The sequence below is a fragment of the Phacochoerus africanus genome, chromosome 3, assembly GCF_016906955.1.
Source record: "Phacochoerus africanus isolate WHEZ1 chromosome 3, ROS_Pafr_v1, whole genome shotgun sequence".
In the NCBI taxonomy this organism is placed as follows: Eukaryota; Metazoa; Chordata; class Mammalia; order Artiodactyla; family Suidae; genus Phacochoerus; species Phacochoerus africanus.
The window spans coordinates 49,472,299-49,491,041 of NC_062546.1; the positions used below are offsets into that span (position 1 = coordinate 49,472,299).

At 43.4% G+C, this 18,743-nt stretch overlaps 1 protein-coding gene across 3 annotated transcripts in view; it reads left to right on the forward strand.

Moving 5' to 3' along the window:
* Positions 1 to 330: 330 nt before the first annotated feature.
* Positions 331 to 18,743, forward strand: part of SLC23A2 (solute carrier family 23 member 2) — a 156,982-nt gene continuing 138,569 nt past the window's right edge. For all 3 annotated transcript variants that reach the window (XM_047771721.1, XM_047771722.1, XM_047771724.1), the window contains exon 1: positions 331 to 444. The gene's annotated coding sequence lies outside the window, so the exon portion shown is untranslated. The remainder of the gene's footprint in view (positions 445 to 18,743) is intronic.

An 18,743-nucleotide genomic window follows, 5' to 3' on the forward strand; every position in this document is an offset into this window, starting at 1 on the left:
GCTGGGTAAAAAGTGGGTACCAGGAAGGGGAGATTCCCTGCGAGCTCTCTGCATTCCAGGTGGGTCCCCAGGAGCGGGTGTGACTGGAAGACACGGGGAGGGGGGCGATTTCCACGGGGCGGGGGGGGGCGGGGAATAAAAGGACTGTGACGGGGCGCCGAGGACGACGCGGGGGATCCCGACGGGGCCCCATCGGCTCACCCAGCGCGGAGGGCAAGGGGATGCAGCCCCTCCCTCGCGGGAGACCAGAGGGCGGGGGTCCGGCGCAGAGTGGGAGGTGGGTCCAGGCCGGCGCGGGGGCGGGCGACTCCGCTGCTCCCCGCCCCCGGCCCGCCCCTCCGCGGCGCCATTTTGCAGGCGGCTGTCGCGGGTACCGGAGGCGGTGGCGAGCACTGCGGAGCCGAGAGGCGGCGGCAGGACCGGAGCCCGGCGAGCTGTAGCCAGGTGAGAGTGGGGTCCCGTGCCCCACGCCGGGCCCGCGGGCCGCACCTGCCAAGCCAGACCGTGAGGGTTCCGCGGCGCCCACGAGGCCGGCCAGGCACGGCCCCCGCGCGCTGTCACCGGACCTGCGGCACGGCCTGCGCCCCCACACTTCGGCCAGTCTCCCGGGTCCCCGCACCCGCGGACCACCCTGGCCGCGGGGCCCGGGGATGTTCAGCGACCGCTAGCCCCTGCTGCCCCGCCGGGCCCTGGGGCGCTCACTCCTGCTCGCCGCCCCAGCCCCTAGGCGCTCGGGCCCTGAGGCCGCGCGGCGGGGAGGCGAGCGGGGTCCCCCAGCCCTGAGACCCGGCCGCCGACGCGGTCTCCCCGGCTCTCAGGCGGCGCGGCCTGGGGTCGCTCTCCTGTCGACCATCGGCAGGAGGTGCGCTCGGGCATCTCCGTGCCCCCCGGATGCAGGGCCATCAAGGGGGGAGTCGGAGGGGGGGGGTGTCTTTTACATTTTTGCTTTCTTATCTCCTACAATGGCTGCGCCAAGTAATTTTAGGAGTTGCTACTCTGACTCCAGGGCCTTTCTCTCTGGCCAGCCCCCCGGGGGTCGCGGGTCCCCCTTGTTGCCACCTTCCTGGAAAGAGAAATTGACATTTTCGAGTGTGACTAGTTTGTGGGCGCAGAAATTTCTCCTTCCTTTGATGAGACGTCCCTTTGGATGGGTAGTTGACAGGAATTCGGCCTAGGCTAGGGTTTTAAGCATGACTTGTGAGAAATTCTCCATTGTCAGTGCAAAGGGTAAATGAGGGCGACTGCAGGTGGAAGAAAGTCACCATAAGGGATTTCTGGGTCTGAGGCATTAGCAGTCGCTGCTACTTTTAGTCTTGCGGTTCTGGGAGGAGAGGGGAAGGGGAAGATGCTGTCCCTGATGATGTTTGGGTGTCTGTGTGCAGACATGGTTGGGCAATGTGAGGACATGGCTGGGAGTCCTGAGACCTTTTGGTTTGAGCTGACATTGATTGGCATGTGACCTCCCTCACCAGTCTTTTCCTCTCTGAAGCTGAAGGCTAGAATTAGGGGTGGTTGAAAAATTTTAATTTTTATGTATTTTTCTTTCGAAGGTGTTGGGCTGAGGCCTCGCCCTTTCAGTTGTCTGTACCTGCCTTTCCACTTTGCCTCTGACTTTGCCCTGCAGGTGTTTAATCTGGTGAGATTTATAAAGGGCTTTTTCGGCTCAGAAATTTTGATTTCTCTGCTGCGTTATGGCTAACTCTGTCAGGGTCACTTGTGAATTTTTCACTACAGGTCTCTTCACGCACCCAACATTTAATAGCTTTTGGGCACCCCCCCTTTAATAAGACCAGCAGTGGGCGTGTAAAGTGTAAGCCCTCTTGGTGCATCTCTTAGTTAAAAGGGGGTAAGTGTGTCCAGCTATCTGTTTCACCTGACTGAACATGAGCGGTCTGCTTTCTAGACTATATCCTTTGTCAAAATGGTAACCTGCTTTTTTCTTTGAATACCAGGGCATTTCTGTTTTGGTTTCTTTGCTTGGAGTGGCAGGTGGTTTATTTTTTTTGTTTTGTTTTAAAGAAACTAGGTATTTCAAGAACTTTTCATGTTAGTAGTCTTCCCTGCCCTCACGTTTGGATGGCAGTTGTGTTTTCTGACTGTGGCATAGCCAATTAAGTTGATTTTTAATGTTGGTTAGGATGTTTCAAAAATGCTTATGAAGGCACCTGGCTAAAATATTGGAGAAGGTTTTTTGTTTTTTGCTTTTTAGGGCCGCTACTGCAACAGATGGAGGTTCCCAGGCTAGGGGTCTAATCGGAGCCTACAGCTACTGGCCACAGCAACACAGGATCTGAGCCGCGTCTGCAACCTCTACACCACAGCTCATGGCAACGCCGGATCTATAATACACTGAGTGAGGCCAGGGATCGAACCCCCAACCTCATGGTTCCTAGGTGGATTCATTTCCTCTGCGCCACAACGGGAACTCCTGGAGAGGGTTTTGATAGGTTTCATGCCACACCATCTGGCATTGCAGAAATGAGTTTGATGTACCAAAAGCAAATTCTGTAAGTACATCTGCTAATTGGCCACAGGTACCGTCGATCTGAACATTGTTGACTAAAACCCAGTCTTTTGCTCTCAAGTAGCCTAAAGTCTAGTTTGCTGGATATTGGAAATCCTGCATTGGCTATTACCATCCTCTTGAGTGTCTCCAGAGACAAACCTGGGATCCATTGGGGGATTCATTTCTGGCACTGCAGGTGGCTTAAGGAATTTTCCCATTATGGTTAAGGGAGTTAAAAGTCAGCAGTCATAATTTGCAATTATATAGTGCTTTGTACTTGTAAATGAAAGGTTTTTAAACATTTATTTTTATTTAATCCTCTTAGGCTTTTTTAATTTAAACTTTTTGCAGTCCTTCCCTGACCTGTTTCCAGGCCTTACCTAAAAAACTCCCCATACACTAGTCTGTTCCCAATGCCAGGTAACCTCATTAATTCATTTTCACTCCCTGCTGTTCTTCCATTTATTCTCTCTTCAAAGGGTCCAAGTCTGGGCTTTCTTTCATTCTTTTGCTGGCGGCATTCCTATTTTAGGTTAAGCTCTTGAGTTAGTACTGAGGCATTTAAACGGACCCTTTATTTTTCTCCCTGGCTTTGCTGTTTCTGGCCTGTTATTTTGTCACTGGTTCTAGATTGTTGGCTCTCCAATAACTGAAGTCTACTTGTAGCTTATGCTTTTCACAGGCCTCCTCACATTTAATACATTTATTGATGGCCAGCTGTATGCCAGGTAATGTTCTTGGTGGTCTAGATGCTGCATGAATATTTCCTGCCCCCCTTGAGCTCACTGTGTGGACTTTGTGCTTCGAAGAATCTGGCAGGGTTGGGGGTATTAAGTGTTGGAGTGGGAGCTGAAATTTTAGGAAAGGTAGAACTGGAAGCTGTGAGTCATCTTTGAGTGAAAATGTGAAGGACGTGAGTCATGTGGATTTCTGGGGAAGAGCATTCTCAGTGGAGGAAACTGCAGGTGCACAGGTCCTGCGGCAGGAAGAAGGGAATGGTTTTGAGGTCAGAGAATTGAATTGGGCCATGTGGTACCTAGAAGGGCCTGTAGATTTTACTTTGAGGGAGGATGGAAGCTGTTGGAGAGTTTTGAATAGAGGAGGCATAGGAATGGGCTGGTTGTTGATGTGAGAATAGACTGAAGTCAGAGCTAGCAGGGTAGGGCTGCAGGGCAACCAGCTAGTACGAGGCTGAAGATAGTGGAGGTGGGGTGGTGGCGAGAAGTGGCTGGACTGAGAGGTAGGGCTGAAGAGATTGCTGATAGACTAGATGGGGGTGAGCAAGAGAGTTGAGGGCAGTGGCAGGGTTTCTGGCCTGAGCACCTAGAAGGCTAGTAGGTGGAGTTTCTTTCCCCAGGAGGAGTTTAGGGCGTGTTAGGTTGCCATGCCAACCTGAAGCAACTAAATACGGTGGTAAGGAGGGGGTGGTTGTTTGGGGGAGGTCTTCCATAGATATGTAAATATTCTTGGGAACATCTCATTGTCCTTTGTCCCTTTGACCTCAGGCAGGTAAGTTCCTGACCTCAGGTCTAGGTGGACTCTAAGGCCCTCCTTGAAAATTTTCCCCACAAAGGAGACCGAGTTCCACCTACTCATTGTTTCATAACCATTTCTTGTTATGCAAGACTAGAATCTAAAGGTAGCACAGAAAGCCTAACTTTGGACTCATCAAAAATGACCTCTTGCAAGTTCCTACATCCTAGGAAGTGTGGTAGACATGATTTGCATATACACTCTATACAGAAATATCTAAGTATTCAAGTGTAATAGATGCAGTGGTGAATGGTGTATAATCTCACAGAGGATTATACTTAGGACTTCAGTCAAGTATTCTCACTGCCTGAGAATTTTTCAGCAGTTTAAGAGTGCAGCTCCTGGCCTCTTCCTGTGTTGGCTATGATATTGACTCCAGTTCTTCCTTAATCATCATTTGTCAGTTTCCTCCTTCAGTGAGGAGGTGAATGTTGCGTTACACCTCCGCTTGCTTGGCTGCCACAAACCAAGGCTTTTTCTGGTCTGCAATCCAGAAAGCTTTCTTTATTCAATAGTTCTTTCCACGGGTTTTTTCCTGAAGCAGCTGATCCCTCAGTCTCCTTATTTCAGTTGCCCTTGGTGTCTGAATGAGTGCCCGGTGGAGGCTCACCCATCCGGATGGCTACTTCACTTTTATTTATATGCATGTGAATCTTATAGAGTTGAATCTTTCCATCTTCTAAGTTGAACTCAAGGGCAATTAAAAGATGTACTTCCCTCGGAACCTCTCCAAGCAATAGAGGGGACCCAGAAAAGACTGGCTAGTCAGCTCCATGTGATAGGGCCAATGCAGTAATGATGGTGCTAATGGGCATCGGCTGTACTGAGCACTTTAGGTCATTACAATTAGTCCCAACATGGTTCTGGTCTACATCTTTTCAAGGAACTGGAGCTTGGTTAACTTTTCTGTTTGTATGTTTTTCTTTTTGACTGCTTCCCCCCCCCCCCCCCCCCCCCCCCCGCCACATGTGGTAGTTCCTGGGCCAGGGATTGAACCTGTGCCACAGCAGTGATAACTCTGGATCCTTAATCCACTATGCCACCAGGGAATTCTGATTAACTTTTTTTTTTTTTGGTCTTTTTATGGCTGCACCCGGGGCATATGGAGGTTCCCAGGCTAGGGGTGAAATCAGAACTGTAGCTGCCAGCCTACACCAGAGCCACAGCAACGCAGGATCCAAGCCGAGTCTATGACCTATAGCACAGCTCATGGCAAGGCTGGATCCTTAACACACTGAGCAAGGTCAGGGATTGGACCTGCATCCTCGTGGATGCTAGTCAGGCTCATTAACAACTCCTAACTTTTCTTTCTTTTTTTTTTAAATGAGAGTTGCAACGTTTATTTCAGGTTCTCTCTTGGGTTTGTGTGTGTGTGTGTGTGTGTGTGTGTGTGTGTGTGTGTTTTTCTTTTTTGCCACACAGGCAGTATGTGGGAATTCCTGGGCCAGGGATTGAGCCTACGCTGCACAGCAGCAATCAGAGCCACAGCAGTGAGAACGCAGGAGCCTCAACCCGCTAGGCCATCAGAGAACTCCCCTAACTTTTCTAAGTTAACTCTTGAGTCTTGAAATCTCTCTCTCTCTTTTTTTTTTTTTTGCCTGTGTCCATGGCATGTGGAATTTCCTGGGGCCAGGGATCTAACCAGTGCCACAGCAGCGACCCAAACTGCTTTAGTGACAATACCAGATCCTTAACCTGCTATACCACAAGGGAACTCCTTGAAATTTTTTTTTTTTAATTATTTTAAAAATTTTTTATTAAAGTATTGTTTATTTACAATGTGCCAATTTCTGCTGTATGGCAGAGAGACTCAGTCATATATATATATATATATATATATACATTCTCTTTTTTTCTTTTTCAGTACTCTTTTCCATTATGGTCTATTCCAGGAGATTGGATATAATTCCCTGTGCTATTCAGTAGGACCTCATCCCTGGCCTTGCTTAGTGGGTTAAGGATCTGGCGTTGCCGTGAGCTGTGGTGTAGGTCTCAGACGCAGTTCAGATTCTGTGTTGCTGTGGCTCTGGCGTAGGCTGGTGGCTATAGCTCTGATTAGACCCCTAGCCTGGGAACCTCCATATGCCGCAGGAGCAGCCCTCAAAAGGTAAAAAGACCCCCCCCCAAAAAAAAGTAATAGATTGCATCTACTGACCCCAAACTTCCAGTCCATTCTGCTCCCTCCACGTCCACCTTTACAACTACAAATCTGTTCTCTATGTGAGTCTGTTTCTGTTTTATAGATAGGTTCATTTGTGCCATATTTTAGATTCCACACATAAGTGATATCCTATGGTATTTGTCTTTCTTACTTACTTCGCTTGTATGAGAGTCTCTAGTTGCTGCAAATGGCATTACTTAATTCTTTTTTATGGCTGAATAGTATTCTGTTGCGTATATGTACTACGTCGTCTTAATCCATTCATCTGTTGATGAACATTTAGGTCGTTTACATGTCTTGGCTATTGTGAATAGTGCTGCTGTGCACCTAGGCTTGGGTGCATGTATCTTTTTAATTTATAGTTTTGTCTGGGTATATACCCAGGAGTGGGATTGCTGAATCATATGGTAATTCTATTTTTAGTTTTCTGAGGAACTTCCATACTGTTCTCCATTGTGGTTGTATCAATTTACATTCCCACCGACAGAGTAGGAGGGATCCCTTTTCTCCACACCCTCTCCAGCATTTGTTATTTGTAGAGTTATTAATGATGCCATTTTGACTGGTGTGAGGTGTAGTTTTGACTTGCCTTTCTCTAATAATTAGCGACGTTGAGCATCTTTTCATGTTCTTATTGGCCCTTTGTATGCCTTTGAATTCTGCTCTTAATGCTCCAATAAGCCCTGGGGCCCTCAGTGATAGAATGCTATTCCCAAGTCTAGCCTGAAGCTCAGCCATTTCTTAACTCCTGTTGACATAGAATAGGGCAGAGAAACTAGCATCATTTGGGCACCAGGTGCTTTGCCCAGCACTTCCTCTGTTCACTAACGACATTTAATCACAGCAGCTTTGTGGAAATAGGTATTGCCATTTTACAGCTGAGGATGCTGAAGTTGGTGGTGGGCAACTTCTTACCCGAGGTCATAGTGCTGCCAAATACTGAGTCAGAATTTTTTTTTTTGTCTTTTTAGGACTATACCCGCAGCATATGGAAGTTCCCAGGCTGGGGGTCAAATTGGAGCTGTAGCTGCTGGCCTACACAGCCACAGCAGCACAGACTCCAAGCCGGGTCTGCCACCTACACCACAGCTCAAGGCAACATCAGATCCTTAACTCACTGAGCAAGACCAGGGATCAAACCTGCGTCCTCATGGGTACTGGTCGGGTTCATTACCACCGAGCCATAATGGGAACTCCCATATGCTGAATTTTTGCATCTGTCATGGGACTTACTATGTTATTCCATTTTTCTGTATATTCATTCCTTAGCCATTACCTTGTTGTTTTCATTATAATAATCACTTTGTGTTGTAGGCTTAATTATTGCTAGGGCCTATGCTCAAATTTTTTTCCCCAGTATTAGGATTTCAAAAATAACTTATTTTTTAAATTCAGCAAATTTTACTGTAGTTGTACAACCATCATCACAACCTAATTTCAAAGTAACTTTTAATATGTAGTTTAATTAAATGTATGCTAATTTGGGGAGATTTTTCATCTTTGTAATATTGTTCTGGGAGTTCCCGTCATGGTTCAGTGGTTAACGAATCTGACTAGGAACCACGAGGTTGCGGGTTTGGTCCCTGCCCTTGCTCAGTGGGTTAAGGACCCGGCGTTGCCATGAGCTGTGGTGGGGGTTGCAGATGCGGCCCAGATCCCATGTTGCTGTGGCTCTGGTGTAGGCCGGTGCTTGCAGCTCCGATTTGACCCCTAGCCTGGGAACCTCCATATGCCGCAGGAGCGGCCCTAGAAAAGGCAAAAAGATTAAAAATAATAATAATAATAATATTGTTCTGTCTATAAACAAATCTTGTGATTTAGGCAGATCTTTATTTAATAACTCTCATTAGTCTAGATTCTCCTTAACAAGTGGTCTACAGATCACTTATTTATTGCTCTTTATTTTATTTTATTTTTATTTATTTTCTTTGCTTTTTAGGGCCGAATTCGTGGCATCTGGAGAATCCCAGGCGAGGGGTCCTATTGGAGCTATAGCTGCCGGCCTGTGCCACAGCCACAGCAACATCAGAGCTGAACCTCATCTGTGACCTACACCACAGCTCACGGCAACACCAGAGCCTTAACCCACTGAGCGAGGCCAGGGATCGAACCCGCAACCTCATGTTCCTAGTCAGATTCATTTCTGATGCGCCATAATGAGAACTCTTTGCCCTTTTATTTAAAAATATTTGCTATTTGGAATGATTTCCCTACTTCCTTCTTCCATATACTATTTCTTTTTTTCTTTTTGTCTTTTTAGGGCCACACCCGCGGCTTATGGGGGTTCCCAGGCTACCAATCGGATTGGAGCTGTAGCTGCTGATCTATACCACAGTCACAGCAATGTCAGATCCAAGCCTCATCTGCGACCTACACCACAGCTCACGGCAGTGCTGGATCCTTAACCCACTGAGTGAGGCCAGGGATCGAACCCATGTCCTCATGGATTCTAGTCAGATTCGTTTCCACTGAGCCACAAGGGGACCTCCTTTTTTTCTTTTAGCAATATATATTTATTATTATATATATATATTTATTTATATATATAATTTATTTATTGAAGCACAGTTGATTTACAATGTTTTGTTAGTTTCAGATGTATAGCAAAATGAATCAATCTTTTTCAGATTCTTCTCTCTTATAGGTTGTTACAAAATATTGGGTATAGTTCCCTGTGCTATACATAGGTTCTTGGTGTTTTATTTATGATAGTGTGTATTTGTGAATTTCACACTCCTAAGTTGATCTCTGCTAACATCTGGTACTCATAAGTTTGTTTTCTATGAGTCTGTTTCTGTTTTGTATGTAAATTCATTTGTATCACTGTTTTTCTTTTTTTTTAAGATTCCACAAATGAGCAGTGTCATTTGTATGATTTTTTTTTTTTTTAAACTCCACAGATGAGCAATATCAAATGATATATGTCTTTCTCTGTTTTAAATCACAGATTCAATTTTGGTACTTGCATTTGGTCTGTGCATATTTTCTATTTTCTTCTGTTTCAGTCTTGGAAGATTGTACCTTTCTAAGAATTTGTCCATTTCTTCTAGGTTGTCCATTTTATTGGCATATAGTTGCTCGTAGTAGTCTCTTACGGTCCTTTGTATTTCTGTGGTGTTTGTTGTAACTTCTCCTTTTTCATTTCTAATTTTATTGATTTGGCCCTTTCCCCTTTTTCTTCTGATGAGTCTGGCTAAAGCTTTATCAATTTTGTTATCATTTCAAAGAATCAGATTTTACTTTCATTGATATTTTTATATTTTCTTAGTCTTTACTTCATTTATTTCTTTTCATTCTTTTATTTTTTTTTCAGGGCTGCACCTGTGGCATATAGAAATTCTCAGGCTGGTGGTCCAGTTGAAGCTGCAGCGTGGGATCTGAGCAGTGTCTGTGACCTACACCTCAGCTCATGGCAATGCTGGATCCTTAACCCACTGAGTGAGGCCAGGGATTGAACCTGAGTCCTCATGGGTACTAGTAGGGTTTGTTACTGCTGAGACACGACGGGAAATCCTCTACTTCATTTATTTCTGTTCTGATCTTTATGATTTCGTTCTTCTACTAACTTTGGGTTTGTTTGTTCTTTCTCTAGTTGCTTTAGGTATAAGGTTGTTTATTTGAGGTTTTTCTTGTTTCCTGAGGTAAGCTTGTATCACTATAAACTTCTCTCTTAGAATTACTTTTGCTGTGTCCCATAGGTTTTGGATCATCATGTTTTCATTTTCATTTGTCTCTAGGTGTTTTTTGATTTCCTGTTTGATTTCTTCACTGATCCATTGGTTGTTTAGAAGCATATTGGTTAACCTCTACGTGTTTGTGTTTTTTGCAGTTTTTTTCTTGTAGTTAATTTCTGTTCTCATAGTGTTGCTGTCAGAAATGATGCTTGATGTGAATCCAATTTTGTTAAATTTACTGAACATGTGATCTGTCTGGGAGAATGTTCATGTACACTTGAGAAGAATGTATATTCTGCTGCTTTCAGATGGAATGTTCTATAAATATCAATTAAGTCCATCTGCTCTATTGTATCATTTAAGGCCTGTGTTTCCTATTGATTTTCTGTCTGGATGATCTGTCTATTGCTGTAAGTGGGGTTAAAGTCCCTCCTATAATTGTATTACTCTCTATCTCTCCTTTTATGGCTATTAACATTTGCTTTACATGTTGAGGTGCACCTATGTTGGGTGCATATATACAATTGCTATATCTTTTTCTTGGATTGAGTACTTGATTGTTATGTAATCCTTTGTCTCTTATAACAGTCTTTATTTTTTTTAAATTTTTTTTTATTTTTTTGCTTTTTAGAGCTGCACCTGCAGCATATGGAAGTTCTCAGGCTAGGGGTCAAATCAGAGCTATAGCTGCCGGCCTACACCACAGCCACAGCAATGTGGGATCTGAGCCACGTCTGGGACCTACACCATAGCTCACAGCAATGCCATATCCTTAACCCACTGAGTGAGGCCAGGGATCAAACCTGCATCCTCTTGGATCTTAGTCGTGTTCATTAACTGCTGAGCCATGAAGGGAACTCCCAGTCTTTATTTTATTATTGTTATATTTTTGGCTGGCATGCAGAAGTTTCCATGCCTGGGATTGAACTGAGAGCCGCAGCAGTGACAACACCAAATCCTTAATCACTAGGCTATCAGGGAACCCTAAATGTCTATTTTAAAGTCTGTTTTGTCTGATATGAATATTGTTACTCCAGCTTTCTTTTGATTTCCATTTGCATAGAATACGTTTCCATCTCCTCACTTTCAGATCTCTAGATCTGAAGTGGGTCTTTTGTAGACAGTTCTTGCATTTGTATCCATTCTGTCTATACCTTTTGGTTGGAACATATAAGGTAATTATCTATATGTATGTTCTTATTGTCATTTTGTTAATTATTTTGGATTTGTTTTTGTAGGTCCTTTTTCTTTCCTCTTTTGTTCTCTTGTGATTTGATGACTGTCTTTGATTTTTGATTCCTTTTTCTTTTTTGTGTATATATCTATTACAGATTTTTGGTTTGTGGTTACTGTGAAGTTTTGACACAGCAGTCTACACACACACCCCACCCCACACAACTCCCCCCACATGACTGTGTTAAGTTGCTGATATTTTGATTTCAAATATGTTTCAAATATCTTGTGTTTGTATTCTCTCACAATTACTGATTTTGGTATCGTATTTGCGTGTGGATGATTTCCTACTTTCACTCCGTGTTTGCCTATACTGGTAAGCTTTCCATTTTGTAATTTTCTTGTTTTTGTTCACTTTTTCTGCCTAGAGTGGTCCCTTTAGCATGTAAAGCTGGTTTGATGGTGCTGAATTCTTTCACCTTTTGCTTTTTTGTAAAGCTTTTAATTTCTCTGTCAAATCTGAATGAGAGCCTTGCTGGGTAGCCAATTATTGGTTGTAGATTTTTCCTTTTCATCACTTTAAATATCTTGCTCATTCTTCTGGCCCAAAGGATTTGCTGAAAAATCACCTGATAATATTATGGGAATTCCCTTGCATGTTATTTGTTGCTTTCCCCTTGTTTTAATATTTTCTCATTATCTTCAATTTTTGTTTGATTACCGTGTATCTTGACGTCTTCCTCCTTGGTTTATCTTGTGTGGGACTCTGCACTTCTTGGACTTAGATGGTTTCCTTTCCCATGTTAATGAAGTTTTCAGCTATTATGTCTTCAGGCATTTTCTCAGGTTCTTCCTCTTCTCCTTCTGGGACCCCTATAATGTGTTTGTATGTTTGATATTGTCCCAGAAGACTCTTAGACTGTCTTTATTTCTATTGGTCTTTTTTCTTTATTCTGTACTGTGGCGGTGATTTCTACCTTTCCACCATTTTGTCTTCTAGCTTACTTATTTATTCTTTTGCCTTATTTATTCTGCTATTGTCTCCTTCTAGTGTATTTTTCATTTCAGTTATTGTATCCTTTAACTCTGGTTCTTCTTTACATTTTCTTTTTGTCTTTTTAGGGCATATGGAAGTTCCCAGGCTAGGGGTTGAATTGGGCTTTGCTATAGCTGCAGCAACACTAGATCTGAGCAGCTACACCACAGCTCACGGCAAGGCCGGATCTTAATCCACTGAGTGAGGACAGGGATTGAATCTGCATCCTCATGGGTACTAGTCAGGTTTGTTACCACTGAGCCACACTGGAAAGTCCAGTATTTTCTGATTCTTTAATGTTCTGTCCATCCATTCTTTTCTCAAGTTCTTGGATCATCTTTATGATGATTACTCTGAACTCTTTCTTAGGTAGATTGCCTGTCTCTGCTTCACTTAGTTGTTATTCTGGAGTTTTATCTTCTTCTTTTGTCTGGAAGTTACATCTCTGCTGTCTCATTTTGTCCAAATTTTTATTTGTATTTTTATGCATGTGGAATATTGAGTTATATTTCTCCATCTTGGAGAAGTGGCCTTTTGTAAGGGATGTCCTGTGTGTCCCAGCAGTACACTCCCCCTCCTGTCACTCAGTTGTTGGGGGCCTTAGGGTAGGTTCTGTCCTGTGTCTGTGGACTCAGTTTCGCAGGCTGTGGGATTGTAGTTTTCTTGCTTCTGGTGTCTGCCTCCTGCTAAGTCAGGTTGGTCTAGCGGCTTGTTCAGGCTTCCTGGTGGTAGATAGGTAGTGTCTACCTATTGGTGGGTCCTGGCCCTCTGGTATAGTACTTTCTAATTTGCATAAAACAAGTATAAAGAAAGTATACTGCATGCAGTCTGTTTACCTTATAACTGACTGCCTATATTATTTATCTTAGTTAATGCTAGCCAAAATGTACTATCAAAATAAAGTTATTTCTTCCTTTTATTTTTCTTGGTGGTCCTCCCCTAATTGCTGAGTTGGGGATCTAGGCTCCTTCTATCTTTTTTTTTTTTGGTCTTTTTGCCATTCCTTGGGCCACTCCCATGGCATATGAGGGTTCCCAGGCTAGGGGTCAAACCAGAGCTATAACCACCAGCTTACACCAGAGCCACAGCAATGCGGGATCCGAGGCGCGTCTGCAACCTGCACTGAAGCTCATGGCAACGCTGGATCCTTAACCCACTGAGCAAGGCCAGGGATCGAACCCAGAACCTCATGGTTCCTAGTCGGGTTCGTTAACCACTAGCCATGACGGGAACTTCCAGGCGCCTTCCATCTTAAACACAACTGACTTCAAAGTCTGGCTTCTAGGAGTTCTCATCATGGCGCAGCAGAAATAAATCCGACTAGGAACCATGAGGTTGCGGGTTCACCCCTGGCCTTGCTCAGTGGGTTAAGGATCCAGTGTTGCTGTGAGCTGTAGTGTAGGTCACAGATGAGGCTCAGATGTGGTGTTGCTGTCGTTGGGGAGCAGGCTGGCACCTGTAGCTCTGATTCGACCCCTAGCCTGGGAACCTCCATATGCCACATGTGTGGCCCTAAAAAGACAAAAATAAATAAATAAATAAAGAAGCACCCCTCCCACAAAAAAAAAAAATCTGGCCTCGAAATTTGCCAGATTTTGGTAAATTTTGTGCATGAAAGTTTTTTTTTTTTTTAAATGGCCCTATCTTGGAAGTAGTAGTATTTTCTCTCAAAATCTGTTTGCCCTGTCCTAGCTGCATGGGGGCTGGGAAACAGTCCTTTTGTGTCTTCATGAGGAAAATGAAATAGCACTCTGTCTGGTATGCTATCTAACCAAACTCTCTTTTTATTTTTAAGTTGATTCTCTTGAGTTTCTTAGTTAGACAGTCATAATAGCTGCAAATGTCTTTTTTTTCTTCTTAAATACTTATTCTTATTACACTGTAGAGTACTTAAGGGCAGATTTAAATAATAGCAGTCTTTCTTATTTTAAATATTCATTGGAATGCATTATTGTGTATAGTCTTTTTGCTTTTTAGGGCCGCACCTGTGTTATATGAAAGTTCCCAGGCTGGGGGTTAAATTGGAGCTACAGCTGCCAGCCTGCGCCACAGCCACAGCAATGCTCTATCTGAGCCGTGTCTGCGACCTACACCACAGCTCACAGCAATGCTGGATCCTTAATCCACTCAGCGAGGCCAGGGATTGAACCCCCACCCTCATGGATCCTAGTTAGGTTTGTTAACCACTGAGCCACGAAGTGAACTCCAGTGTATAGTCTTTAATGATATTAAAGTGTCTATCCTATTTTCAGTGTCTTTTTCACTAGATTACAATATCACATATAGGGTTTTTTTGTTTGTTTTTTTTGGCCACCCCACAGCATATAAAATTCCTTGGTCAGGGATTAGATCTGAGCTGCAGTTGCTACTTAGACTGCAGCTGTGGCAAAACTCAATCTGCAACCCACTGCATTGGGTTGGGGATCCAGTTTGCATCCTCATGCTGCAGAGATGCTGCTGATTCCATTGCACCACAGTAGGAACTCATGTATATAGTATTTTTAACGAACAAAGTTTGTTACTTTGACATTGACCCTGGAATTCTGTGTACCATATGAAAAAATTCTTGATAGAATCTGTCCTTGATTTTGTACTAATTCTTCAAATTGCGTTTCCCTGTTGATTTAAGGATGACTTCAAGTTTCTTGCCAGAAGGAATTATACAAGTTATATCTTTTCTTCAGGTTCATCTCAAGGGCTTCTAATCTAGTCATGCTATCGTATTGTGCACTGTTGGCATCTTTTGTGTCAGGGATTCTCACTCGAAGTGTTTGAAAATGTTCTCTCCCTTAGAGAAATTTTGCGGATTCTTGTTTCTCTTCCTTTATTTTTTCATCCCTGTGAAGATAAACTGAATATTGATTTTTTTTTCCCCTTCCTGTTGAAGTTTTCCTTTTTGTACCTGCTTCTTGACACTCAGTATAAGTTGAGACCCTGTATTTTTCCAGCAGGGATTCTGGATGTCATGGCAGCAGGAAGTTACTCTGAATCCTCTCAGAAGCCCCAGGATGTAAATGGTGTAGGGAGTCTTTTATTATTTCACTTAACCAATAAAAAGAGAGATGGAATCCAACTCACTTTTTCTAGGGTGATGCTCCAAAGTGGCTTCAGATTTCTTTCAATTTATTTTCACCTTTGAGGTTATGTATTTATAGTTTTGATTCCTAAATAGGTGTCAGTCAACTCCTAAAATATATTTTCCATACTTTTTTTTATGGCCTGTGGAAGTTTCCAGGTCAGGGGTTGAATCCCAGCCACTGCTATGACTGACACTACAGCTGCAGCAATGCCAGATCCTTTAATCCACAGTGCTGGGGATTGAACAGGTGCCTCCACAGTGACCCAAGCTGCTGCAGTCAGATTCATAGCCCACTGCTTCACAGTGGGTACTCCTTTCCAGACTTTGTTTTGACTGACTCACATTGATGTTTATACCTCTGTGAGTTTCAAAAAAGTTTTACAGGAGTTCCCATCGTGGCTCAGCAGTAATGAATCTGACTAGTACCCATGAGGATGTGGGTTTGATCCCTCCCTGGCTTCACTCTGGGTTAAGGATCTGGCGTTGCTGTGAGCTGTGGTGTAGGTCGCAGATGCAGTTTGGATCCTGTGTTTCTGTGGCTGTGGCATAGGCTGGCAGCTACATCTCCAATTCGACCCCTAGCTTGGGAATTTCTGGTTCATGAAAAAAATCCTTTGTGACACCCCAAACAATTTTGTGATCTGGTCATGAAATACGTGGCCCTGAAGTAAGGCCTTTGAGTTTAAAAGTTTATTATTAGTATTATATTTCTTTTCAGGGCTGCACCCATGGCGTATGGAAGTTCTCAGGCTAGAGGTTAAAATGGAGATACAGCCGCTGGCCTACACCACAGCCACAGCAATGCAGGATCTGCACTGCGTCTGCGACCTACACCACAGATCATGGCAACGAGGGATCATTAACCTACTGAGCAAGGCCAAGGATTGAACCTGCATCCTCACGGATCTTAGGTTCATTACCACTGAGAACAATGGGAGCTCCTAAAAGGTTATTTATTCATATTTATTCCCACATGAAGTTCTATGGGAATGATAGGGGAGGTGCTTTTGACAGAATAACCTTAGAATAAAGCCTTATTGAGATATAATTCACACACCATAAAGTCTACCTTATATTTTAGTTTAGTTTAGTTTTATTTTTTATTTTATTTTTCTTTTTTCTTTTTTTCTTTTTAGGGCCACACCTGAAAGTTCCCAGGCTAGGGGTCGATGGCTATAGGGCTATGCTGCAGCCACTAGCCTTTACCACAGCCATAGCAGTGCGGGATCCCAGACTCATCTGTGACCTATACCACAGCTTGTGGCCATGCTGGATCCTTCACCCACTGATTGAAGCCAGGGATCAAACCCACATCCTCATGAATACTAGTTGGGTTCTTGACCTGCTGAGCCACAGTGGGAACTCCTAAAGTCTACCCTTTAAAAGGTATGCTTTAGTTGTTTTTAGTGTTGTGTAACCATCACTACTCTCTAATTTCAGGACATTTTTTTCACCCTCAAAAGAAGCCTTTTACCTACTAGCAGTCATTACTCATTCTTCCCTCCCTCCAGGCCTTGGCAGCTGCTAATCTGTACTCTATGGATTTGTCATATCTGGACATTTCATACAAATAGAATCATACAGTATGTGGTTTTCTGTGATTTTTTTTTTTTTAACTTTAATTTTTTAAAATTTTTTCTTCGGGCTGTACCCATGGCGTAAGTAAGTTTCCAGGCTAGGGATCAAACTGGAGGTGCAGCTGCTTGCCTATGCCACAGCTGTAGTGATGTGGAATCCTAGCCATGTTTGCTATCTACACTGCAGCTCACAGGCAACACTGGATCCTTAACCCATTGAGGGAGGCCAGACCTGCATCCTCATGGATACTGGTTGGGTTCGTTACTGCTGAGTCACAGTGGGAACTCTGTGATTTTTATTTAGCATAATGATTTTATGATTCATCCACATTGTTGTAAGTATTAGTGCCACATTTTATTTATCCACTGATCAGTTATTGGACTTTTACGTTGTTCATAGTTCTTTGTTTTTTTTTTTTCGTTTTGTTTTTTGTTTTGCTTTTTAGGGCCACACTGGTGACATATGGAGGTTCCCAGACTAGGGGTTGAATTGAAGCTGTAGCCTCTGCCTTACACCACAGCCACAGCAATACCAGATCAGAGCCACGTCTGTGACCTACACCACAGCTCACAGCAACGCCAGATCCTTAACCCACTGAGCAAGGCCAGGAATCGAACCTGCATCCTCATGAATGCTAGTCAGATTTGTTTCTGCTGAGCCACTATAGGAACTCCCTGTCTGTAGATTTTAGCTATTATGAATAATGCTGCTGTGAACATATGTGTACACATTTTTGTGTGATTATGTTTTTAACTTTCTTGGGTAAATATCAAGGAGTAGAATTGCTGGATCATAATGGTAATTCTACACTTAACAGTTTGAGGACCTGTCAGACTTTTCCAAAGTGGCTACATATCAGCAGTATACGACTGTTCTAATTTCTCCACATGTGTTATTTATCTGACTTTGAGTATAGCCAAAGTGTGAAGTGCTATCTCATTGTGATTTTTACTTGCATTTTCCTAGTGATGTAGAACATCATTTCATATGCTAATTGTATGTCTTTGGAGAAATGTTCATTTAAATCTTTTGCTTGTTTTTTTAATTGGATTGTCTTTATTATTGAGTTGTAAGATTTCTTTTTTTTTTGTCTTTTTGCCTTTTCTAGGGCCACTCCCATGGCATATGGAGATTCCTAGGCTAGGGGTCTAATCAGAACTGTAGACACTGGCCTACGCCAAAGCCACAGCAACAAGGAATCCGAGCCGTGTCTGCAACCTACACCACAGCTCACAGCAATGCCAGATCCGTAACCCACTGAGCAAGGCCAGGGATGGAACCTGCAACCTCATGGTTCCTAGTTGGATTTGTTAACCACTGCGCCACGACGGGAACTCCCATGTGTCTTTTTTAAGGAAAGTTTTGTCCAGATATGTGCCCAAGAGTGGAATTACTGGATCATATGGTAGTTCTATGTATAGATTTCTAAGTACCTCCATACTGTTCTCCATAGTGGCTCTACCAGCTTACATTCCCACCAACAGTGCAGGAGGGTTCCCTTTTCTCCGCACTCCATCCAGCACTTGTTATTTGTGGACTTAGTAATGATGGCCATTCTGACTGGTGTGAGGTGATAATCTCATGGTAGTTTTGATGTGCATTTCTCTAATAATAAGGGATGTTGAGCATTTTTTCATGTGCTTGTTGGCCATCTGCATATCTTTCTTGGAGAAATGTCTAGTCAGGTCTTTTGCCCATTTTTCCATTGGGTTGTTGGCTTTTTTACTGTTGAGTTTTATAAGTTGTTTGTATATCCTAGAGATTAAGCCCTTGTCAGTTGCATCCTTTGAAGCTATTTTCTCCCATTCTGTAAGTTTTCTTTTTGGTTTCCTTTGCTGTGCCAAAGCTTGTCAGTTCGATTAGGTCCCATTGGTTTATTTTTGCTCTTATTTCTGTTGCCTTGGGAGACCGACCTGAGAAAATATTTATGAAGTTGATGTCAGAGAATGTTTTGCTTATGTTCTCTTCCAGGAGTTTGATGGTGTCTTGTCTTCTATTTAAGT